The sequence below is a fragment of the Dermacentor albipictus genome, chromosome 9 (genome assembly GCF_038994185.2).
Source record: "Dermacentor albipictus isolate Rhodes 1998 colony chromosome 9, USDA_Dalb.pri_finalv2, whole genome shotgun sequence".
In the NCBI taxonomy this organism is placed as follows: domain Eukaryota; kingdom Metazoa; phylum Arthropoda; class Arachnida; order Ixodida; family Ixodidae; genus Dermacentor; species Dermacentor albipictus.
This window is the reverse complement of record NC_091829.1, coordinates 85,435,909-85,449,640: the sequence shown is the minus strand read 5'-3', so window position 1 is coordinate 85,449,640 and position 13,732 is coordinate 85,435,909. Positions and strand designations below refer to the sequence as shown.

The window sequence follows — 13,732 nt, the reverse complement described above, 5'->3', positions numbered from 1 at the left end:
GAGGCTTCTATTTTATCTTGCGTGGGGATTCCTCAGTCATCGCGGCATCTTGACTATCAGCATCATCATCAGCTTATCTTGTGTCCACACTACAGGACGAAGGCCCCTCCCGAATATCTCCAACTACCCCTGTCCTGCGATGGCAGAGTCAAGTGACATACGCCTCCAAAATTAGTAATCTCATCACACCAGTTTATTTCGTCCTCGATTTCGTTTACCTTAGTCCCTTAACTCCACATTCCGCCTCTATGTTATGTAATAGACCAGCGGTTCATTCTCTACGACGCATTACATAGCCTGCCCTGCTCTATTTCTCCCCGTCGATCTCGGCTAGCATACCGGCAACCCCGTTTGCTCCCTGATTCGCATCGCCGTCTCCCTGTCCGTGAACGCTACGGCATTGTCGTTTTTATTGCGAAGCAATACTACTTTAGGTCGCACTTCAGCCCGTTCCGTGGCGAGGCGGTGGTAGGCACCATTGACCTTTAGCAGCGTGACCCCGCTGCGTGACGTCACACCACGTGACCTAGAGTGACGTCACATCAGCTGTGTAAAAATGGGGCCCCATCTCACGCCGTCGCGAGGCGAGGCGGTAGCCACCAACGGCGGCCTAACTCCCGCTCCTCTCACCAGGGGCGCTACGGTCGGTGTGACGTCACACCAGCTGTATAAAAACGGGGCCCCATCTCACGCCGTCGCGAGGCGAGGCGGTAGCCACCAACGGCGGCCTAACGCCCTCTCCTCTCACCAGGGGCGCTACGGTCAGCCCCTGCTGAAAGAAAACGCGGAGAAAATGGAGTGTTACCGCACCGTCGGCCAATCGATACTGGAAGATTTTGTAATGGGCACGCTGGTGAGGGAAATGTTTGTCGGCATACACGGATTCGACGGATGACTTCCTCTTAGATGATTCACTGTAAGCCGTAGCACTAGCATAACCCAAGACCACCACCAGCCATACTACCAGCTGATCCGAGAATAACACACTATTGCTTCGCAATCACCAGGCTTAACCAAGCTAAGCCACGGCCGTTTTTCATTGATGATCGCCCACTTGCGCGGTTTTTCATCGCTGTGCGTACGACACGAACACGTTCGCGCTCACTTAAGTTCGTGCCGTAACGCGAATGGCGGGTTTTGCTTAATGGGGCCTACTCACCGCGTTTCGGGTGTTGCAACGCCAACAAGCGCGGTGCGGTGAACTGCGCGGTCCAATTACGATTGTGATCCGAAAAGCAAAAAAGTATTACGCCGATGTGCATACGCCGCGAGAGCAGGGAAGGATTCAAACCACGTAATACCCGCGCGTCCTTATTCACAAAGCAGCTGCCAGACTTTCTCGACAACAGAGACGGCTTCGCGTGAGGCGCATCACGTAACGGTAAAGTTACAGTAAGGCGTGGGTTGCAGGGAGCGGCGTGTGTATATATATATATATATATATATATATATATATATATATATATATATATATATATATATATATATATATATATATATATATATATATATATATATTTGTGTGTGTGTGTGTGTGTGTGTGTGTGTGTGTGTGTGTGTGTGTGTGTGTGTGTGTGTGTGTGTGTGTGCGTTGCTGCTGCTGTAATTCGCGTAACTAACTTAGTTGCCAATCAGCAAGTGTCCTGTGTTCTCTTTGCTCGTCTCGGTTGTCAATGGTGCTGTTAAGTACGAATCGTCGCTATTTTTCCCACTTTGCAAACATACTTAGGTCACGCAGGATTTGTGGCTTTTTTTCGCCGCCCTGCCTCATCACGTTTTCTGTCGATTTAAAATTGCTGCTATTGATTTCAATAACCGTACCCAATGCGGAATATGTCAGTCAAGAACTCTATATGAGAGTAGCTGTATCAGCTTTTTGGTATGGCATATATTCTACATTGTTGTAGCGCAGGCAAAGCGACGGGGACTCACGGAGGCGCATCGGTGCAGTGTGTTGTCTGACGTGCCTTTCTGCCATTATACCTGCTTTACAACAAAGTAGAAATTGACCGCATCTTTACGTGCTTCTTTGTGCCTATGCCAATCTTCCCGCGCCCCGGCATGGGCCACGGAGCGATGCCATATTGAATTAAATTTATTAATTCACTCACGAATGTCCCGAGGGCATCTTTTCATCTCTAACGTACTTTACTGAAACTTTTTGGTCAGCGTTCGGTTTTCTCAGCACAGGTCTCCTTCGCGCCCGTGTATAGCAGTCCGACGGAGATTAGTGGTCAGTGAAAATTGCCACGACTCATCCGAAGCTTCGCGGTGGTCAGCGAGCTACCGCTATTGTATTAACGCAATCCGTAACGTAAGAGACAACCAAGTAGTAGAATAACTGAAAACAAAAGGGGGGCTCAGGATGGGGTATACACTCGCGAATTATGGGACCGTAGAGCCGCGAGCATAGAAGTTTGCAACGTTACGTGATCCCCAACGTACCGAGAACGATTCCCTCTAGCTTCAGGATGGTCGCCCGGCCATTGTCTCGTAAATTGGTAAAGAAGTGCTCTCCAGAACTTATCAAAAAGAAAGAGTGGTACGTTGGTCGTCGCTTCACCACAGCATGGAGAAGAATTGAGTCTTTGTCGCACACACTTGTGAAGAAATCTTGAGCTGCATGCGGACTCACGACAGCACAGTGTCCGACGTAATATTTCTTCTCCGCTCACCACGGCCGCGTCTCTGATCATGTGGTGGCCTCTGGCGCATGTCGCATGTCTGTATCGTTTTGTATTGTTTCTTTCGCTTCCCGTCTATTTTACGGGGCCGCATACCGCGCGCTAGCGCCTCACGGGCTTTTTTTAAAGAACAACTGCGATTAGTCGGTTCGGCATGCCTGACAATAGTTATACGGGCACGTTCGACGCTTCACCGAGTTCACTCCCGGGCTAACTCGACGTCGCTCGGCACACAATCGAGAAATGGTTCGAATAATGGCCCGAGAACCGAAAACGAAATAGCCCGTACAATCTCAAAGACTCCGGCCTTCTTTCTTTCTTTCTTTCTTTCTTTCTTTCTTGCCTCTTCGATGATTGCACTCGTCCTCGTACTACAAGTTGAGGCTGTTACAGTTTTCTTTTTCTTCCACAAGGGTCACGCGGTGTCATACAAATCCCAGATTCGAAGCGTCCCCCTTCTCTGCCTTTGTCTCGTCACCTTTTGTGAGTTTCTCAGTCTTGCGTCTTCGTCGTCCGCGGCTACTCTTTTAAACCCTTGAGTAAGGAGAGAAGTACCTCGCAGGAGATCGGAAAGGAGGTTGTTGTTTTTTTTTCCCTCAAGAAATCGAAGCGTGCATCTGCCTGCAGTTATAGAAAATTCTGATGAATTATGTAAACGAGCTCTCGGGAGCTGCCAGTGAACTGATACTCTGGCGGCTTGAAGCTCTAGTGCCACGCTCCGTTTCGCCAAACTTCAATGCAAAAGCAGCGACGGCTCCTGTCAGCCAATCAGTTACGCTACTAATTTTACCGCGAAGCTATGCCATGCGATCGGCGTCGCCCGGAGCGCGACCATAAGCGAGCATAGGGAGGAGTCGTTCTGGTTCCCTTTTTCTATTGTTATTATTATTATTATTGGGTATGGAAGCATGCAAAACACAAAGGAAACAGGGAGAGAGCAAGCTGACAACTGCCACCAAGAGGGACACGACGCCCGCTTACTCTTTCGGGAGGAGGGAATGGAAAGAGGAGAAGAGAAGAAGGTAGGAAAACACAGAAATAGGAAAGAAAATACGAAATAAGTAAAGGACAGAGACACGAGCAAAAGAAAGTAGGAACCCTTCTTCTAGTTCGCGGACGCGATCTATACAATGTTAATAGGGAGTTTTTAGATTTTGTGCAACCCAAAGTTTGGGGACGCAAACTACCGCGTCTACAAAAGCAAAATGCAAAAGGACATGCATAGGAAGTAAAAGGGGGTACAAGAGAACCCGAACCGGGTACCCCCCCCCCTTCTCCCCCCCCCCGCCCTCCAAAGTCCTTTTCACCTTTTCAGTGCGTAAAATATTAAAGTTTTCTTAATATCGTTCCAGTTTCACTTTGGTGCCTGCTATAAGGGTAACATTTTTTTCGCAAAATTTTTTTTTCAACTTGACTTACCTAAATGGTGTGGCGTTCCACTTAAGAGTCACAACGTATTAAGGAACAGCGTTCCAGTTATTACAACTTACTACTTCTTTAAATACACATAACGGTAATTATGGGCAAGTGTGTTCCTGTGAAAGAACGACTGTTATCCGGAACAGTTGTTCCACCCCCGTAGCAGTAGCTTAGTGGCGGTTGCGTCGCGCTGCTGAACACAAGGTCGCCAGTTCGATCCCCGTGGTGGAGGCCGCATTTCGATGGAAGCGAAAGCAAAAAAGAAAAAAAGGAAAAAAAGAAAGAGAAAACACTCACGCACTTAGATTTATGCGCACGTTAAAGAACCCTGGGTGGTCAAAATTAATCCGGAGTCCGCCCCCCTCTCCCCCCCCCTCTTGGCCGTGCCTAGTATTCGTATCGTGATTTTGGGCACGTAGAACCCTAGCATGTTAATTTAACGGTGTTCCACATATGTGTACCTATTACCTGGAACGTTGTTCCGTACAGCTGTACTGAAAGCATGTTTAAGTATTCAGAACATCGTCGCACGTGCTAAATCACATGCATATATACTTAATTGCCACGTATCGTCACTTTTTGTTGAACGCCGTTCCGTGTAGATAAACGATAAATGTTTGGAAAACGAAATTTCCAGCTAATAACCGAAACCTGAGTACAACGTGACTAAGGATGTTAGATTTCGCTGCGTTTCGTTTCGCGAAGCCGGTGAAATGGAAGTAAAGGCGTCCCGCTTATAACCGGCCGTGCGAAAGCCGCCCCCCCCCCCCAAGAAAAAAGAAAAAGAAGTAAGAGGAAACAACACAGGTGCAAGCACACAGTTTAGTCTCTGTCGTGAATGACTCGCTAAGTTGATCAATTAGGGAAGATCGAAGAAAGAATCAATTAAGCGGAGGGCGTTCTGCTCAACAGGGAAGGCGCGTGGTTGTAAGTTTCTTGCTCCTCATTTAATTTTTTTTTTTAATTTTTCTTCTTGTCCTGTTTGCCGTCTCACGTCGCGCTTGACATAATTGAATTGGTTCTCGCTTACCGGCGGAAGTCGAAATCTCCGCTGGGACAGGCGCCATACACGATGTACTATACAGTCCTCGGCTATTTTCAATTTATAGGCGTGTCACGGTGACATATTAATGACCGTTAAAATGAGCTTGCCGGTGTCGCAGACAGCTGTGCTGGGAAGCCGAGTTAGGGAGGAGGTTGTTGGGCTGTCGGAAAAAAAGTGAGTGTTGCGCATATTGATATGTCGAGGAAAAAAAAAAGAAACCACCGCACTTATTATGACCTTAATCTGTTCTGTGCTTTCATTGCTTGATTAATTCTTTCTATAATGCTGTAGGTAACGTGACGAGTTGCTATGGCAACGTACTCGTCGTATTTATTTATTTTTTATTTTAGTTGTGCCTATGGAGCAACGCGTTCGGAGGCGGAAATACCCATGTATCAGTAGGCCGTGTAAAAACGTTTAAATGGACTCAGCGTCTTGTTTTTGCTTTTTTTGTTTTATGGGTTTTTTTTCTTTACGTTTAGTGGTAAGTGCGAATACGCATCGTAGTACAGCGGGGTAGCTGCAGAGCCGGCACATAAATTCCTCGGAGAAAACACGTTGCGTAACCGAATCGGCCACGAACGGGTTGCTCATTTTGAAAACTAAAATCAGTTCGCAGTTCAGCTTCTTTGTAGAAGGATGGCCATTTATTTATTTATTTATTTATTTATTTGTTTGTTTGTTTGTTTGTTTGTTTGTTTGTTTGTTTGTTTGTTTCAGCACATTATAGGCCTGTTGAAGAGCAATGTGTAAGGAGGTAACAGTTTATAAGGGGCAAGAAATTAAACAGCAAACACTGTGTCCTTTTACGTTGTCGCGCTGATTTCAAATATCTCAGTATAAAGGGTAACAAAAATGCATACAAAAATAAAATACAGCACAATGGCACTGCGCAGTAATACGAATATAGCGCGTGCAGTTCACCGAGGAGCCTTTCGCGGTCAGATATGGATGCAGTGCGGTCCGGAAGATCGCTCTACTTAATGTGACGTGGCAGAAGGCAACGCAGATGAGTCAAGTGCTTTCGTCTGACCGTGTATGCGCGTGGAACAGAGTGTGTAATAAAGCAGCCTTGATGGGCGTTCTGCTGTACGAAGCAGCTTGGTGCGCTACCTTTTGCTGTGAACGTAGCTGCGGAAAAGACGGGAAAACGTGATCGCGCCGCCAGAGTCCTGTGGCTGAAGCTACACGGCAAGCTTTAGTTGAGTTGCCGCAGATAGCGAATGCCGTCGACTTCGACAGTCGTCAGTATACACGTGTTAGTAACAGGCAGCCGCAGATAGCGAATTCCGTCGACTTCGACAGTCGTCAGTATACACGTGTTAGTAACAGGCACAACAATGCAAATGAGCACGGCTTTTTTTTTCGTGGTTCTATTATCGGTGAATGTGCTCTTGTCAGACCAGTTCCTGTTGCGGCCGTCTAACTTTACCAAGAAATATGGAGTGATCCCGAAGGGCGTGCAGCCTAGAAACGCGTCGCTGTTCCCGTGAGTAAGTGTCCTTCAGGGAACCTTGACCATTCCACGAAAATACTTTTAAACAACAAAAGTTTCTCCGTCGGCGTCGCCGCCTCTGGCAGGCGGCTCTCAAAAGTTCAGAGTTTGCTGACCAGCTCTGGGCCGTCCGGTAAGCCGGAAATGCCACCCGAGTCCAAGGACTTCGCGCCGTCACCTGAGGCCACCACAACAAAAACTGCCGTACCATTCTTTAATAAAGTTTCTTCTTCTTCTTCTTCTTCTTCTTATCTCTCTCTCTTTGACGCCAACTTTAGGTATGTGCGACTGGGCATATGTGCCACATTGTATGCCACATTGTATCAGGCGTCCTTCAATGAACCTTTCTGATGTCAGCTTGGGTGACTGATGGGTATGTGCCGCTGGGTATGCGCGGACTTCGCGGCGGCGGCGCCAGGTGGCTCAGCGTGTCCTGAGAGAATTCGCTCGATAGAGAGAGAGAGAGAGAGAGAGAGAGAGAGTGTACGCCGGCTGCAGTACATGCTTCATACATGACGCGTCTCGTCTACCTGAATTGTCATCGTAGATGGGTTCCGCCCGATTCCCTACCCCCCCCCCCTTTCTTGCCATCCCAACTATCGCAACCGGCGGATGCTTGCGATAGCGCATCGCCGCTCATATCGTTCGTCATTCGTGGGCGTCGCATTCTCCCGTCTCAGTTGTCTTCCGCAAGCACATGCTGCATTACGTATACATAGCGCAGGTGCTTCTTGGTGCACGACGCGTCTTTGGGCCTGCAGTGCGCGTGTACGCGGTGTATCGCCCGCCTCTCGGAGGAGGATGAGGAGGAGGAGGAAGAGGAGGGGAGTGTTGAGATCTACTTTTTCACTCTCCTGCGCGGAATAGAGCTGTCATTGGCAGCGGCGCCCGTGTGACGGTCGGGCTTCGCGGTCGCCGTCGTGGGAACCAGTTCGCGTGACTGATCTACGCTTTCCTTTCTTTCGTTTTTTTACTTCGGTTCCCGCGAAGCGGCGTGTCTCGTGGTCTCCCAGGAGGTGCGCACGTGCGGTTTTCTTTCTTCTTTTTTTTTTACGCGTGGTAAAGGTGGCGCTGACGAAACCGCGAGAAAGGTTCGTTGCGAAAGGCCCCGCGAAGACCACTGCAGCTACAGAGCTGTACCATACAGTGCTAGGTCTGGGAGACAAGACCGCGACCTCGGCGCGACTTTCGCGTTCGAGCCGCTCGCGTGAGCGATTCTTTCTCCGAGTGGACACAGAGGGCACCCGCGATACAGGTGGAGAGTTGCAAAACAATCCTTTCTGAAACGTGAGTTCAGAGACGTGCTGCCCGCAAGTGCTCAGCTCGCTTAAGCGCGATAATGACGGCGCCCGTAAAGCCAAGTTAATATTAAAAGGCATGGTGCAGTTATCAGTACGCGGTAGAAATGTCAGCAAGTGCCAAAGTACAGGGGGGGGGGGGGGGGGGGGGCGACTGGTAAGGAGGACTTCCTTCGATAGAAAAAAAAAAGTGTTTGCATAGAAGGAGACCCAGCAGTAGTAAAATTGCGGGCATGTGGACCGCGTAAATGATGAAATAAACTAATTACATCAGCAAAAGATAACTAGGCAGATGCGATAATCTCAGTACTGAGCAGCGACTAAGGCGCTAAACGCGCGGACAACCAGATTGACGCCAAACACTTGACAGTATTAATGAACCTGACATAACAAACACAACTCAATTCATTGTCTAAAATATATATTATAGCTGTGCCAGAAATACCAAGAATACACAGCCCCAAAATGGCATAGTGACATTTATTTACATAACCCGAGTTCTGTGGTGAACTTCGCAGTACTGGCCCCACGCGTGGTTCCGATTTTGCCGGCACGCAATCCGACGACGTTCCTCTGGACCTTTGCTCTGCCTATCAACCCGTACCTCCCCATTAATCTCCAACCGCTACGAGCACGCACTGCGTTTCTTACTGGGAAGCGGGTCGAGCTCGAGCAACAGTTTCCGCGCGCTTCTCTCTTCTATCCGGCGAGGAAGTGGGGGGAGGAGGAGAGGAGATGGTGGTGCGGTGCATGCTAATTGCATTTCACTCACTGTGACAGTCAGTGCGCGGGGCAGCTTTCAACGAGGCGCACTGCGCACGCGAGCTTTCGGAACAAATGACCGTTCTTTGCCGCGGGGCATTGTTGGGGGATTAACGAGCCGGCTGGCGCGGTGTTTCCTTTTTTTCTTTCATTGTTCTTTGTCGGAGATTTCGTAGCACTGTGTTAATCGTTTTCTATTAGCGCGCCCGCGCTAATAGAACGTAGCCGTTCACGCCCAGCGACTTCGGGCGTGGACGGAACCGTATCCCTCGCTTAACCTGCTTTTCCGGCTCAGCGCCTGAAGACCCTGCGAAGTGCCCAAAGTAGCTGCAGTCTGTAGTCTGCAGTCTGTAGCTGCAGTCTGCTGACACAGGTTTCTACACGTTTGCTCCCGCGTCTGCAGTGGATGCTCGCCACTTGCGGCGCGGCTGTGTCCAGGGACGAAGGTGACAAGAGAGAAATTGCTTAGAGGGGCCGGGATACGGAGTGAGCAGCCCATAGGCTACGAGCGGTTAACGGTAGACGATATGTGCCACGGGCCCCAAGTGCAGCTTGTTTACAGAGAAAGGCTGCACGCATTTATTCTACCAGGATACCGCTGTTCGCGCGTTGTGTGCTTAGCTTTCCGTGTAGAACTTTCGCGTCTACGGCTGTAATCGCAAGTGAACGCTTGTCTGTCGTTATAAGAAGCGAGGCGTGCGGACTTTGGTACACGGTTGTCCCGGCGAGTTGTCGCTGACCGTATCATAAGCTTAATGGCTTAATGGAAGCCGCAGTTACCATTCCGCGCTTAACCCGTTCAATGGTTCGTCGATCGCTGGGCACGAAAACGGGTTATCGTCCGTTCCATTTGCGTCGGGCCGGACGATCGTTAGTTGTCGTCGGTGCCGTAAGCGCTGCTTATGCGCAAGCGCAGCGACGAGGAGCAACTCGGGCGCCCCCTCTTAATGACGGAGCGGCGCCCTCCGCGTAAGGAATAACCTGCCGCGGCCCGCATTCGGCGTAGCCACCTCGCATCCGGTGCTCGCGCCCTCTTCAAGTGGCCCTCTCTTCCGTGGGCAATTTGCGGTCGCCTTCGCGTGCCGCTGAGGCCACTAAAGCGCATGCCCCGGCGAGCCGGAGAAGCAGGCCGCGTGGCTCGCTCCGCTGGAGTCGCGCGGTTGATTGACTCGCTGCTCTGTCTGTCCGTCTCTTTTTTTTCTCTATCTCTCTCTTTGCGACTGAGAAACGGTCCTTGAGCCCTTTCGAGATGTCCCACGCTCTCCCCCCCTCCTCCCCCCACCCTGTCTCCCCCATTTCTGTCTCTCTCTCTACAAAGCGAGCACGCAGCCTTCCCCCCTTTACGCCCCCCCGGTGTCCCACGCTTCTCTCGCGCAGGCGTGCGAGCGTGAGTGAATGCCTTTAGAGGACACCGCCCGGTGGCGTTCCATTGTTTTATCTCGCCGACTCGCTCGAAAAACTTTCGCCCGACACAGTGCCCACGCTCCGTTTTCGGGCGTCGACGACGTCGGAACACGTCGGCCACCTCCTCCCCCGTCTTCCAACGCCTTCTCCGCGCAGTCGCGCTTCCATGCTGTGCCGTTGGCTCGGTTTCGTGTTCTCAAAAGAGCGTTCAGGCGTATTTTTAACACGTGTCTCGCAGGTAAGAAGGATGACACTTGGCTAGTACGAAGGTTGGGAAACACTTACGTATTAATTTTACACTAAGGTTGAGTGTCAAATCGCCGGACTCGCCGTCATCGGCGTTATCGTGACGTCCTGACACGGAGGGAAATTGTCGGACGTTTGTGTAGCGATAGAGCTAAGTATGATGGCGTCGCTCAGAAAAAAGATAAACATTCTGTTCAGCGTACTTGCGTGTGGGTGCCGCCGCCGCGTTCGCAGGTACGTAGCAGGCGTGTGTGTGTGTGTTTCATGACGTGATAACATATCCGCCTTCTGGTTGCTTTAACTGAAACTGGGGCCGAATTCACAAAGATATTTTGCTCATGAGTGTTGTGTCCCATTGGCTCGTCACCTTTGCCATATCAGATTGGCTGCAATATGCGCTGACGTTTCTAGCGCAAGTAGTTTCTTTTTGCGCATGCGGGTCCCGGTTAGTAACAAGTATTGTAGTCAATTATTTAGTACCATTAGATGCTTGTCATTATGTTGTAAGCGATTAGAAAGCTTGGACTTTTCTTTTCCCGAAAGAGAAGGGTAATAACGATAAGAAAAAATTACCGACGATTACGTTACTTCCTAATGCGAAATTTGAGCGCAGCAAATAAGCTGTTTCACCTTTTCGATAGATTGAGGCAAAGAAATCGAGCAACACATGTATGCGCGGCAGCGGCAATTTCGGCTCGGGCGGTGCACATATACAGATCCGCCGCCACCGATCTGGCTCTCTGATTGCCACCGCACAGGCGTTGCATTGGAGGAGGAGCGAAGAAAGGAATTAAGTTCGAGCCGGCGCTTTGACAACCGGAGACTCGCAGGAAGAGGGGGGAGGGGGGCGGCGTGTACACCCAGCGGCAAACGATGGGGGCAGAAGCGCGCGCAGCAAGCGGACAACACGATAAAGGGAGGAGGGAAGAGATAGCAGCGACTGACTGATGCCGCTGACGCCGATAGTGAGTCAAACCCAGCTGCGGAGTTGGTTTCAGGGACAACGTCGCCGATGCCGACACAAACAATATGATACCCTCGCTTCCGCAGCGCTAAGAACCAGGTCTAGCCGTGGGAATGTGGTCACGTATTCGTCGACGTGCCGGGGCCTACGTGAAATAACCGGCGTGTCGGCAACTGAAGAGCACCCTATCCGCCACACAAGAACAGGGGGGGGGGGGGGGACCCTTTCCTCCTCTTTCTGCATGGCGGCGACGGTGTTCTATGCAGTCACGTTATCTTGACTCTCTAGCGGCGTCAGCGGCATCCAGCGGTATCAGTCGGTCGCTGCTAGCGCTGGGGGGATGAAAGGGGGGCGGAGCTGGTTACGAAGCCGACGACAACGCCGACGACGACGCGAAACCCAGGAACGGACGCCAAAGAGCTGCGCTCTAAAAGAAGACAGATGACTCGAGTTAAGTGCCTCCTGACCTCTTTTCATTCATTCATTCATTCATTCATTCATTCATTCATTCATTCATTCATTCATTCATTAATTCATTCATTCATTCATTCTGTTCTCAGGATAACGTCCTCGGCTACAGTCACATGTCTGTAGCTGCAGTCTTCTGACACAGGTTCGTACACGTAAAGCCTGTAAAAGGAAGGGGGTTGCAGATGCAAGCTTCTCCACACGGGATCGCGTGATGCGGGGAAGCAAGCTTTAAAGGTTTCTGCTGCATGCGTGCAGACACGTTCGACATTCTGCCGAGGTCTAGATGCACAGGTTGTCGCCTGTATACAAAAAACGAAGATTGCCACTGCAAAACAGTGCCCCGGCGCTATCTCTCTTATCTCCGCCACCGCCTTCTGATTCGATGTACGCTCATGAGCGAATTGTGCCCACACTTCTATCTTATCTTAATTATCTGTCTGTCTGTCAGTAGCTCAAGATATTCAGTTAATGCCTGCAAAAATAATAATAATGATAAGCAAATAATAATTACTTGTATGGTGCTTGATGTTTCGGCCACATAGAGGAGGAGATAAACGTTCCGTTCACTGTTTTGAGGCCCGGACAATGCCGACATGGGTGCTAGACGCGGGCCTTCACCCATTTTTTCGCGAACAAAGCTCTCGAGCGCCTCACGGGGCCACCGTCAGGAGCAGGACCGTCCGAAGGGTGCAGCCGAGCGACGGGCTAAGAGTGCAAAACCTTTCGCTTCGCAACAATACCTCGCCGTCGCACAACCGCGGGAGCAACTGTCCGCGCGTGCGTGTTTTGTCGACGCAACAACTGCTTACGATCGTGCACCCAACGAGATGCCCTACTCGGCAGCCGTGCTCCCGTCGCTGTAGCATATAATAGCGCAGGACCGGCGCTCGGCCTTCCGATTGTTTGTGCCCGATACCCACGCAGACGAACGTTCGGCTGCCTTGAAACACGCCCTCGGCCTGCGGCAGTGGGCGGCGACCGGTTGTCGATCTGCCTCGAGAACGGGCATTCTTGCGAGATATAACGGCGGAAACAATGACGTGAGAGAGAGAGAGAGGTGGGAAGGGGGGCTCGCGTGTGTATCGCAACTGGTGTGTCGTGTTCTCACATTGCTACAGGTGCGGCAGGAGATCGAAGTGGCGTGCCTGCCGGAAATGGGGAATGCCAAGAGGATCGGGTGCGAACGGAAAGGTCAGAGGCGGCGGGCGGGCATTTGTCGAGGGAGGCGCGCCGAACTGGCGGTAGTCGAAAAGGGGGGTGGGGGTGAGGAGGTGTGGGTAGGTCTAACAAAGGTGCCCAGTGGCGGCGGTGGCTCGCGTGTCGCGTGTTTGTTTACGACGAAAAGAAGGAAGCAGAAATCATCGCTCACGCGCGACCCTGCCCTGAACTTGTCCCCCGTGTGTGATGATGACTACGTTGAGGGCGCAAGAGGAGCGCGCCAGCTGCTTCGATAATCTCGACTCGTCCGTGCGCCGATTAATCGACCGACGACGGATCGAGGGTGGCAAGCACTCTCGGCCCGCGACAATCGTCAGCCCTTGCTTGGCCTCGGATGTAAATGCACCGCCGTTTTCCTCGTTCGTTCTGTACGCGGTGTGCGACCCTCGTTTTCCTAGCCCATATGCATCGAGTCGATAGCATGTTCGCGTGGTAGCGCCCGTTGACACACGCAAAAAAAAGGGAAGACACAAGTAGCGACGCGCTTTCACTTCGGGCTGGCAAGATGCACTATAAGAAAGCTCAATTTATCTTGGCTTCAAAGTGCTTGAATTACTAGCGCATGACATTGAGGCCGAATTTCCAAACTTTGTATTTTGCGCTCAAACAGCAAGCGGGGCCGGTATACGTTAGTATGACGTCACTGACTTCAATATGCATATATTGGGCCGTTCTTAAAAGGAAAAAGGAAGAGTACGCTTCTACATTGTATTCCTCCACGGTGCA

The 13,732-nt window shown here is 50.8% G+C and overlaps 1 protein-coding gene across 5 annotated transcripts in view; it reads left to right on the top strand.

Moving 5' to 3' along the window:
- The window catches only part of LOC139049464 (protein O-linked-mannose beta-1,2-N-acetylglucosaminyltransferase 1-like), a 533,721-nt gene that overhangs the window by 360,215 nt on the left and 159,774 nt on the right, over window positions 1-13,732 (top strand). The gene's annotated exons all lie outside the window — the stretch shown is intronic.